Raw genomic sequence first — 9,144 nt, forward strand, 5'->3', positions numbered from 1 at the left:
ACATTTCCCTTTAAATATTATTGCCCATCGTTCAGACCAGATCTCTTATGACATTGTCAGGGATCATTACTATGTATATTGTTTGAAAAATATTATCCTTACATATATATATATATATATATATATATTCAGTATATTACACAAAGAGATTGGATTCATGGAGCACAAAGAGCCTGCATAACACGCCTATGGAAGACACCACCCCTTGGAGTGCAAAGAGGAGTGTGCAGAAGAATTTACAGGAAAACTTACATCTGAGGAGCCAATGGGACTTAAGCAAGTTCCACTTCTCTAGGGAGGGGCATGTGTCTCCTCTGTGTGTTTCTTTGTTCTGAATAAAGTTCAGTTCTCCTTGTCTGATCAAGGGAAGTTGTGTACCAAACATTTTTGGCTGGTTTACTTCTTTCCAGGCATGCCTTCAGCTTTCAATTTACAGAGGTGGTTATGCGGTGTGAAATACGGACCTGACAACATCATCATCAGCAGCCCCGCCCCTCACAACACAGCTCTGATGATGGATGACATCACAATGCTGTGTACTGGCTTCTATGTGTTGGGGAGCACTGGGAGTCTTTTGAGGGTTAGTTGTTGAAGATGGAGTTGTTCTTATATTTTTGGCGATTAATTTGTGTTATGTAGATTTCACAGAGACACTAGCAGGTAATGGACATCATAACTGGGGAGGGTTTCTGTGGGTTTCTAGGGTTTAGATATAAGAAGAGTCTTCCATCTCCTCATGTTTCCGTCTTGGGGTTCAGCTGCTGATATCATGGATTTCATGTGTTTATTTCCCTTTATTCTTTTTTGGACAGTGAATTTACCAGCACCAGGGACAAAGAGACCCCCCCTGTCCGGGCGACAGAGCTGAGCATAACTGTGAGTAGTCCATTCCTTCCTTTCCTCATTCTACTCTCATCATCTTCTACCTGACTGTAGTGGAGGAGAACAACCATCCAGCGGCTTCTATGGGTGATTGGTCCTATAAAGTGATGTGTGGCTGGAATATATAATTATGTGCCCCTTATCCAGACGTCACCAGCCCACAGTCCAGCCATTGCTGCCACCATGCCCAGCCAAGCTGCCAACCCCTCCCCTGCTGATGTCATCATGATGGTCACTGCTGGCATCAGGAGGATGTAGAGATGTTGAGTAATGTCTTCTAGAATATTCTGTCTGTAATAAGAATGAATAACCAGCGTCTTTTTTCTTTATTACCAGTCACACGTCTCGTTTTTCTTCTGCAAGGCGGCTCTTTGATCATTGGTGTGGTTATAGCGTTCATCCAATGCTGGTGAGTTTCCAACTTCTTATTCTCTACATATCACATTATTCTCTATAGGAATCTGCGATATAAGCCAAAATGAAGCTACACTTTACTGCCAGACCTACAGGGGGCGCAATAACTACTGAAGCCAGGCTATAATACAGGGTGTCACGAAGCGGGTTAGTGGACCCACTAGGCCGTACCGCCGTAGCGGGAAGGCAGCTGGCCAAACCACAGGAAACTCCAGAAATACAATGTCCCGCACAAGGGTACCTGGATAGTCCAGACGGTGACCGAAGCTCTGGCATAGATGAGATGGGTGCAGCAGATGGCGCCAAATGTGGCGGATGACACAGGAGCCGCAAGTTGCGCCAGACGTGGCGGATTCCTCCGGACGTGGCAGATGACACAGGACGTGGCGGATTCCACCGGACGTGGCAGATGACACAGGACGTGGCAGATTCCTCTGGACGTGGCAGATTCCTCTGGACGTGGCACATGATGACACAGGACGTGGCAGATTCCTCTGGACGTGGCACATGATGACACAGGACGTGGCAGATTCCTCTGGACGTGGCACATGATGACACAGGACGTGGCAGATTCCTCTGGACGTGGCACATGATGACACAGGACGTGGCAGATTCCTCTGGACGTGGCAGATGACACAGGCACGACTTGATACTAAGGCAAAGCACGGGAAACAGGAACGGGGAACAAGGCACGGATAACAACAGGAACGGGAAACACTAAGGGACCATTTGCAAGACAGACTGGAAAAACTAACAACGCTCAGGCAAGGATTAGAAGGCCAGGGGCCTTCTTATAGACCAGGAAATCGTGGCAGTTGATGATGACGACGATTTCCTATTTGCGCGCGCTGGTCCTTTAAGGCCGGGCTTGAGCGTGCGCGCGCACCCTACGGGACACAGCCGAACGGAGCAGAAGTGAGTGCTGGCGTCTCCTAGGAGGGAGACGGAGACCAGCACTCACAGATCCATGGCTGCGGGCGTCGGGAGGTGAGTAAACCCGACGGCCCGCGGCCATGGACGCTACACAGGGGCTGGATCAGGCGGTGCTGTAATCAGATCGCCGCTGTTCTCCGGTTCCTGGTGCTGTATTATAATATATACTAGGACACTATATCCTTCCTGCATGTTATATACCGCACCTTTATATCTTACCCTCTGTAGTGGGGGAGGGGGTGATGGGTAACTGAATACTATAATCTTTACCAGTTTATATAAGGACTTTTCTCTATTACACAGGTGCATTTATGATACCCAGCGGCACTGGCAAGAACTGGAGGAGGTTATCACCCATAAGCCAGGTAACAATTACTATATAATAACATATAACCGGGGTACCGGCTGAGCTTAGGTTTACCTGTCATAACTGGAGATCCCACACATTGGGGGGTCCTATTACCCTGGAGATCAGCAGAAAGCAGCGGTGACACAGCTTGTGTCTGCTGGCGGGCTGAAGGGAAGACATTGGGAATTAGATTTCCCTGCAACCTCCATGCTGTATTAATCATTGCTCATATTCTTAAAGGGATGGATTCGGCTACATCTGCTACCTACTGATGGTTTCCTTTTTACATAGTTGTTCCAGAAGCTGTGATGGAGCTGGGGAATATACCCGACATGGGAGTCATGGACAGTATCCAGATGGAAGAGGAAAAGATTATCATTGAAGAAACACCCCTGATCAATGAGGTGGACGAAAACATCAAAAAAGCGGAGGAAGTCACCAAGAAGAAATCAGGTCTGAAACGTCTGCGTAAATGGCTGAAAAAGATAAGAGGAATAACCGGGGAAAGAGGATCGTTTAACATCCATGTTAAAAGCCACTTTTACCATCTGGACGTTACTGACCACCCTAGACGTCTCACCAGGAGATGAAGATTATTTTTAAAAATAGTGTGAAAAACCATATCACACAACCCCATCCCCACCCCCAAAAAAACAATATAAAAAAAAATATAAAAAAAATAACTTCATCCAAAAACAGCATGAAGAAAAGAACCAGGGAAAGAGGAACATTTAACATCCATGAGTTTCTCTTCCTGAAGACATGTATAACATCTGGAGGTGTCATGATCCCCCGAGACATCTCATTAGGTGATAAATATTCTTATTAAAAATAGTGTGAAAAACATCCTCCGAAAAAAAAAAAAAATAATTCATTAAAAAAATCCCCCTTTAAAAACAGAGCTGTGTTATTTTTGTATTAATAGATATGATATGGAGTAATGTACTCGTCCGTATCGTAGGTCTTTGTTCCCTTTCATACATTTTCGTACTTCTTTATCAGATCCAATAATCCTATTTGAGGCACAATATATAAAGAAAAGAACATGGAGCTCTGATATATCTGTATAAGGCCGGAACCACATGTCAAATGTAAAATCTATAGCTCTAATTCATAAGAAATAAAAAATGAAGCAACTTTGCAAATTACAGGCCCTCAGGCTTATTGGCCGTAGGGACTATGACTGTGGGCAATGTAGGGGTTAATATGGGTACAGAGGGGCTAGGGGAAGTTAGATCCCCCCCCCTTTCTTTACTCTATGTAAATGGCAGGGTAGCCTCTAGGGATTTAAGGTCCTTACTACAGAGCAGCTTTAGGGGGAATAGGGGCGGTTTTTGCCCTCCTCCCCTTGCCTGGGTTTATAAGGCGAGGGTGGGAGGGCATCTTCCTCTTTGGCCGTCACTTGTCAGACACACAGTATAAGGCTGGGTTCACACCAGTGGCGTAACTACTGCTGTAGCAGCCGTAGCGGCTGCTACGGGGCCCGCGGCACGAGGGGGCCCGTGTCGCCCGCCGGCACGGGCCCCCAACATGGCCGGAGGCTCTGCTAGCAGCCGCTATGGCTGCTACAGCGGGACGCCACTGAACACGACTACGGCAGAGCAGGGAGATATCTCCCCGCTTTGCCATTAAACAAGACATGTATCCCCTATCCACAGGACAGGGGATACATGTGTGATCGCTGGCATTGATAGGGAGAACGGGGGACTGAAAGTCCCCTGAAGTTCTCCATCACAAACCTCGGACTTCCGGGGTCTGTGTCGGCAGCTCCGTAGAAATGAATGGAGCGCCGGTCCCGCTTGTGCGCATGCGTGACCAGCGCTCCTTTCATTTTTATTGAGCTGCGCAGACGCCGGAAGTCAGAGGTTAGTCATGGAGAACTGCAGAGGAATTTCAGTCCCCCGTTCTCCCTATCGCTGCCAGCGATCACACATGTATCCAGTGGCGTAACTACCGCCGTAGCAGCAGTAGCGGCTGCTACGGGGCCCGCGGCATGAGGGGGCCCGTGTCGCCCGCTGGCACGGGCCCCCACCATGGCCGGAGGCTCCGCTAGCAGCCGCTATGGCGGCTACAGCGGGTCGCCACTGAACACTACGGCAGAGCAGGGAGGAATCTCCACGCTCTGCCATTAAGCAAAAGACATGTATCCCCTATCCACAGGACAGGGGATACATGTGTGATCGCTGGCAGCGATAGGGAGAACGGGGGACTGAAAGTCCCCTGAAGTTCTCCATCACAAACCTCGGACTTCCGGGGTCTGTGTCGGCAGCTCCGTAGAAATGAATGGAGCGCCGGTCCCGCTTGTGCGCATGCGTGACCAGCGCTCCATTCATTTCTACAGAGCTGCCGACACAGACGCCGGAAGTCAGAGGTTAGTCATGAGAACTTCAGGGGACTTTCAGTCCCCCGTTCTCCCTATCGCTGCCAGCGATAACACATGTATCCCCTATCCTGTGGATAGGGGATACATGTCTTTTATTAGGACACACTGTAGGTCACATTTTTTTGGGAGGGGGGACGCTGTATGGCGTTCCCTACAGGGGGGGGGTGTATGGCGTTCCCTACAGGGACGACGACGCTGTATGGCGTTCCCTACAGGGACGACGACGCTGTATGGCGTTCCCTACAGGGGACGACGACGCTGTATGGCGTTCCCTACAGGGGACGACGACGCTGTATGGCGTTCCCTACAGGGGACGACGACGCTGTATGGCGTTCCCTACAGGGGGGGGGCGCTGTATGGCGCTCCCTACAGGGGGGGCGCTGTATGGCGTTCCCTACAGGGGGGGCGCTGTATGGCGTTCCCTACAGGGGGGGGGGCGCTGTATGGCGCTCCCTACAGGGGGGGGCGCTGTATGGCGTTCCCTACAGGGGACGACGACGCTGTATGGAGTTCCCTACAAGGGGGGGGCTGTATGGCGTTCCCTACAGGGGGGTGGCTGTATGGCGTTCCATACAGACCCCCCCTGTAGGGAACGCCATACAGACTCCCTGTAGGTAACGCCAGACAGCCCCCTCTGTAGGGAACGCGATACAGGGCCCCCCCCCCGTAGATAACGTCATACAATCCCCCCTCTAGATAGCGCCATACAGCCCCCCTGTAGATAGCGCCATACAGCCCCCTCTGTAGATATCTACAGAGGGGGCTGTATGGCGCTATCTACAGAGGGGGCTGTATGGCGCTATCTACAGGGGGGCTGTATGGCGCTATCTACAAAGGGGGCTGTATGGCGTTATCAAAAGGGGTGGTTTGTAAAAAAGGCACTATCTACAAGGGGGGGAGGGGGGGGAGTTGTGTGACACCCAGGGGAGGGGGGGCCCCAGTCAAAAGTTTGCTATGGGGCCCAGTCTTTCCTAGTTACGCCCCTGAATGTATTCCCTATCATGTGGATAGGGGATACATGTCTTTTGTAGGACACACTGTAGGTCGCATTTTTTTGGGAGGGGGGACGCTGTATGGAGTTCCCTACAGGGGGGGGTGGCTGTATGGCGTTCCCTACAGGGGGGGGGGGCTCTATGGCATTCCCTACAGGGGGGGGCTGTATGGCATTCCTTACAGGGGGGGCTGTATGGCATTCCCTACAGGGGGGGCTGTATGGCGTTCCCTACAGGGGGGGCTGTATGGCGTTCCCTACAGGGGGGGCTGTATGGCGTTCCCTACAGGGGGGCCTGTATGGCGATCCCTACAGGGGGGGCTGTATGGCGTTCCCTACAGGGGGGGCTGTATGGCGTTCCCTACAGGGGGGGCTGTATGGCGTTCCCTACAGGGGGGGCTGTATGGCGTTCTCTACAGGGGGGGCTGTATGGCGTTCTCTACAGGGGGGGCTGTGTGGCGTTCTCTACAGGGGGGGCTGTATGGCGTTCTCTACAGGGGGGGCTGTATAGCGTTCTCTACAGGGGGGGCTGTATGGCGTTCTCTACAAGGGGGGCTGTATGGCATTCCCTACAGGGGGGGGGCTGTATGGCGTTCCCTACAGGGGGGGCTGTATGGCGTTCCCTACAGGGGGGGCTGTATGGCGTTCCCTACAGGGGGGGCTGTATGGCGTTCCCTACAGGGGGGGCTGTATGGCGTTCCCTACAGGGGGGGCTGTATGGCGTTCCCTACAGGGGGGGCTGTATGGCGTTCCCTACAGGAGGGGGCTGTATGGCGTTCCCTACAGGAGGGGGCTGTATGGCGTTCCCTACAGGAGGGGGCTGTATGGCGTTCCCTACAGGAGGGGGCTGTATGGCGTTCCCTACAGGAGGGGGCTGTATGGCGTTCCCTACAGGAGGGGGCTGTATGGCGTTCCCTACAGGAGGGGGCTGTATGGCGTTCCCTACAGGGGGGGGCTGTATGGCGTTCCCTACAGGGGGGGGGCTGTATGGCGTTCCCTACAGGGGGGGGCTGTATGGCGTTCCCTACAGGGGGGGGCTGTATGGCGTTCCCTACAGGGGGGGGCTGTATGGCGTTCCCTACAGGGGGGGCTGTATGGCGTTCCCTACAGGGGGGGGCTGTATGGCGTTCCCTACAGGGGGGGGCTGTATGGCGTTCCCTACAGGGGGGGGCTGTATGGCGTTCCCTACAGGGGGGGGCTGTATGGCGTTCCCTACAGGGGGGGGCTGTATGGCGTTCCCTACAGGGGGGGGCTGTATGGCGTTCCCTACAGGGGGGGCTGTATGGCGTTCCCTACAGGGGGGGGCTGTATGGCGTTCCCTACAGGGGGGGGCTGTATGGCGTTCCCTACAGGGGGGGGCTGTATGGCGTTCCCTACAGGGGGGGGCTGTATGGCGTTCCCTACAGGGGGGGGCTGTATGGCGTTCCCTACAGGGGGGGGCTGTATGGCGTTCCCTACAGGGGGGGGCTGTATGGCGTTCCCTACAGGGGGGGGCTGTATGGCGATCCCTACAGGGGGGGCTGTATGGCGATCCCTACAGGGGGGGCTGTATGGCGATCCCTACAGGGGGGGCTGTATGGCGATCCCTACAGGGGGGGCTGTATGGCGATCCCTACAGGGGGGGCTGTATGGCGATCCCTACAGGGGGGGCTGTATGGCGATCCCTACAGGGGGGCCTGTATGGCGATCCCTACAGGGGGGCCTGTATGGCGTTCCCTACAGGGGGGGCTGTATGGCGTTCCCTACAGGGGGGGCTGTATGGCGTTCTCTACAGGGGGGGCTGTGTGGCGTTCTCTACAGGGGGGGCTGTATGGCGTTCTCTACAGGGGGGGCTGTATAGCGTTCTCTACAGGGGGGGCTGTATGGCGTTCTCTACAAGGGGGGCTGTATGGCGTTCTCTACAAGGGGGGCTGTATGGCGTTCTCTACAAGGGGGGCTGTATGGCGTTCTCTACAAGGGGGGCTGTATGGCGTTCTCTACAAGGGGGGCTGTATGGCGTTCTCTACAAGGGGGGCTGTATGGCGTTCTCTACAAGGGGGGCTGTATGGCGTTCTCTACAAGGGGGGCTGTATGGCGTTCTCTACAAGGGGGGCTGTATGGCGTTCTCTACAAGGGGGGCTGTATGGCGTTAGCGCCATACAGCCCCCCCTGTAGAGAACGCCATACAGCCCTCCTGTAGAGAACGCCACACAGCCCTCCTGTAGAGAACGCCACACAGCCCCACTGTAGATAACGCCACACAGCCCCCCTGTAGAGAACGCCATACAGCCCCCCCTGTAGAGAACGAAATACAGCCCCCTCTGTAGATTTCTACAAAGGGGGCTGTATGGCGTTATCTACAGGGGGGCTGTGTGGCGCTATCTACAGAGGGGGCTGTATGGCGCTATCTACAGAGGAGGCTGTATGGCGTTATCTACAGGGGGCTGTATGGCGTCATCTACAGAGGGTCTGTATGGCGCCATCTACAGGGGGCTGTATGGCGTTATCTACAGGGGGCGGCTTTAAAAAAAGGCACGATCTACAAGGGGGGGTAGTGTGAATCCCAGGGGAGGGGGGGCCCCAGTCAAAAGTTTGCTATGGGTCCCAGTCTTTCCTAGTTACGCCCCTGGTTCACACAACCTATTTTCAGACGTAATGGAGGAGTTTTACGCCTCGAATTACGTCTGAAAAAAACGTCTCCAATACGTCGGCAAACATCTGCCTATTGCTTTCAATGGGCTTTACGATGTTCTGCGCCGACGACCTGTCAATTTACGCGTCGCTGTCAAAAGACGGCTCGTAAAATTACAGCCTCGTCAAAAGAAGTGCAGGACACTTCGTGGGACTTTTTTGGAGCCATTTTCTCATAGACTCCAATGAAAACAGCTCCAAAAACGGCCGTAAAAAACAGCGAAAACGGCGCGAAAAACGCGAGTTGCTCAAAAAACGTCTGAAAATCAGGGGCTGTTTTCCCTTGAAAACAGCTCCGTATTTTCAGACGTTTTTTGTTAAGTGTGTGAACATACCCTTACAGTGAGTTACCTACCTTGCTATTACTTACCTGACGATGGAATGGCAGGAGTTAGAAGAGATAATCCGCATCCGCCTCCAGGATGAGGGCTCCGTCTGGTTGCAGTCTCTCCTCAACGAGACTGTGGCACTGGAGTCCACTCTGCAGGGCACACTCTCTGCAAGGCGCTCCACGCACCGCGC

The 9,144-nt window shown here is 53.5% G+C and overlaps 1 long non-coding RNA gene across 1 annotated transcript; it reads left to right on the forward strand.

The window, feature by feature from the left end:
• Positions 1-587: 587 nt before the first annotated feature.
• Positions 588-1,294, forward strand: LOC142666185 (uncharacterized). The gene is made up of 3 exons (XR_012851647.1): positions 588-660; positions 813-876; positions 1,219-1,294. It is a non-coding gene; the product is annotated as an uncharacterized LOC142666185 (long non-coding RNA).
• The last annotated feature ends 7,850 nt before the right edge of the window (positions 1,295-9,144 follow it).

The sequence above is a fragment of the Rhinoderma darwinii genome, chromosome 13, assembly GCF_050947455.1.
Source record: "Rhinoderma darwinii isolate aRhiDar2 chromosome 13, aRhiDar2.hap1, whole genome shotgun sequence".
In the NCBI taxonomy this organism is placed as follows: domain Eukaryota; kingdom Metazoa; phylum Chordata; class Amphibia; order Anura; family Rhinodermatidae; genus Rhinoderma; species Rhinoderma darwinii.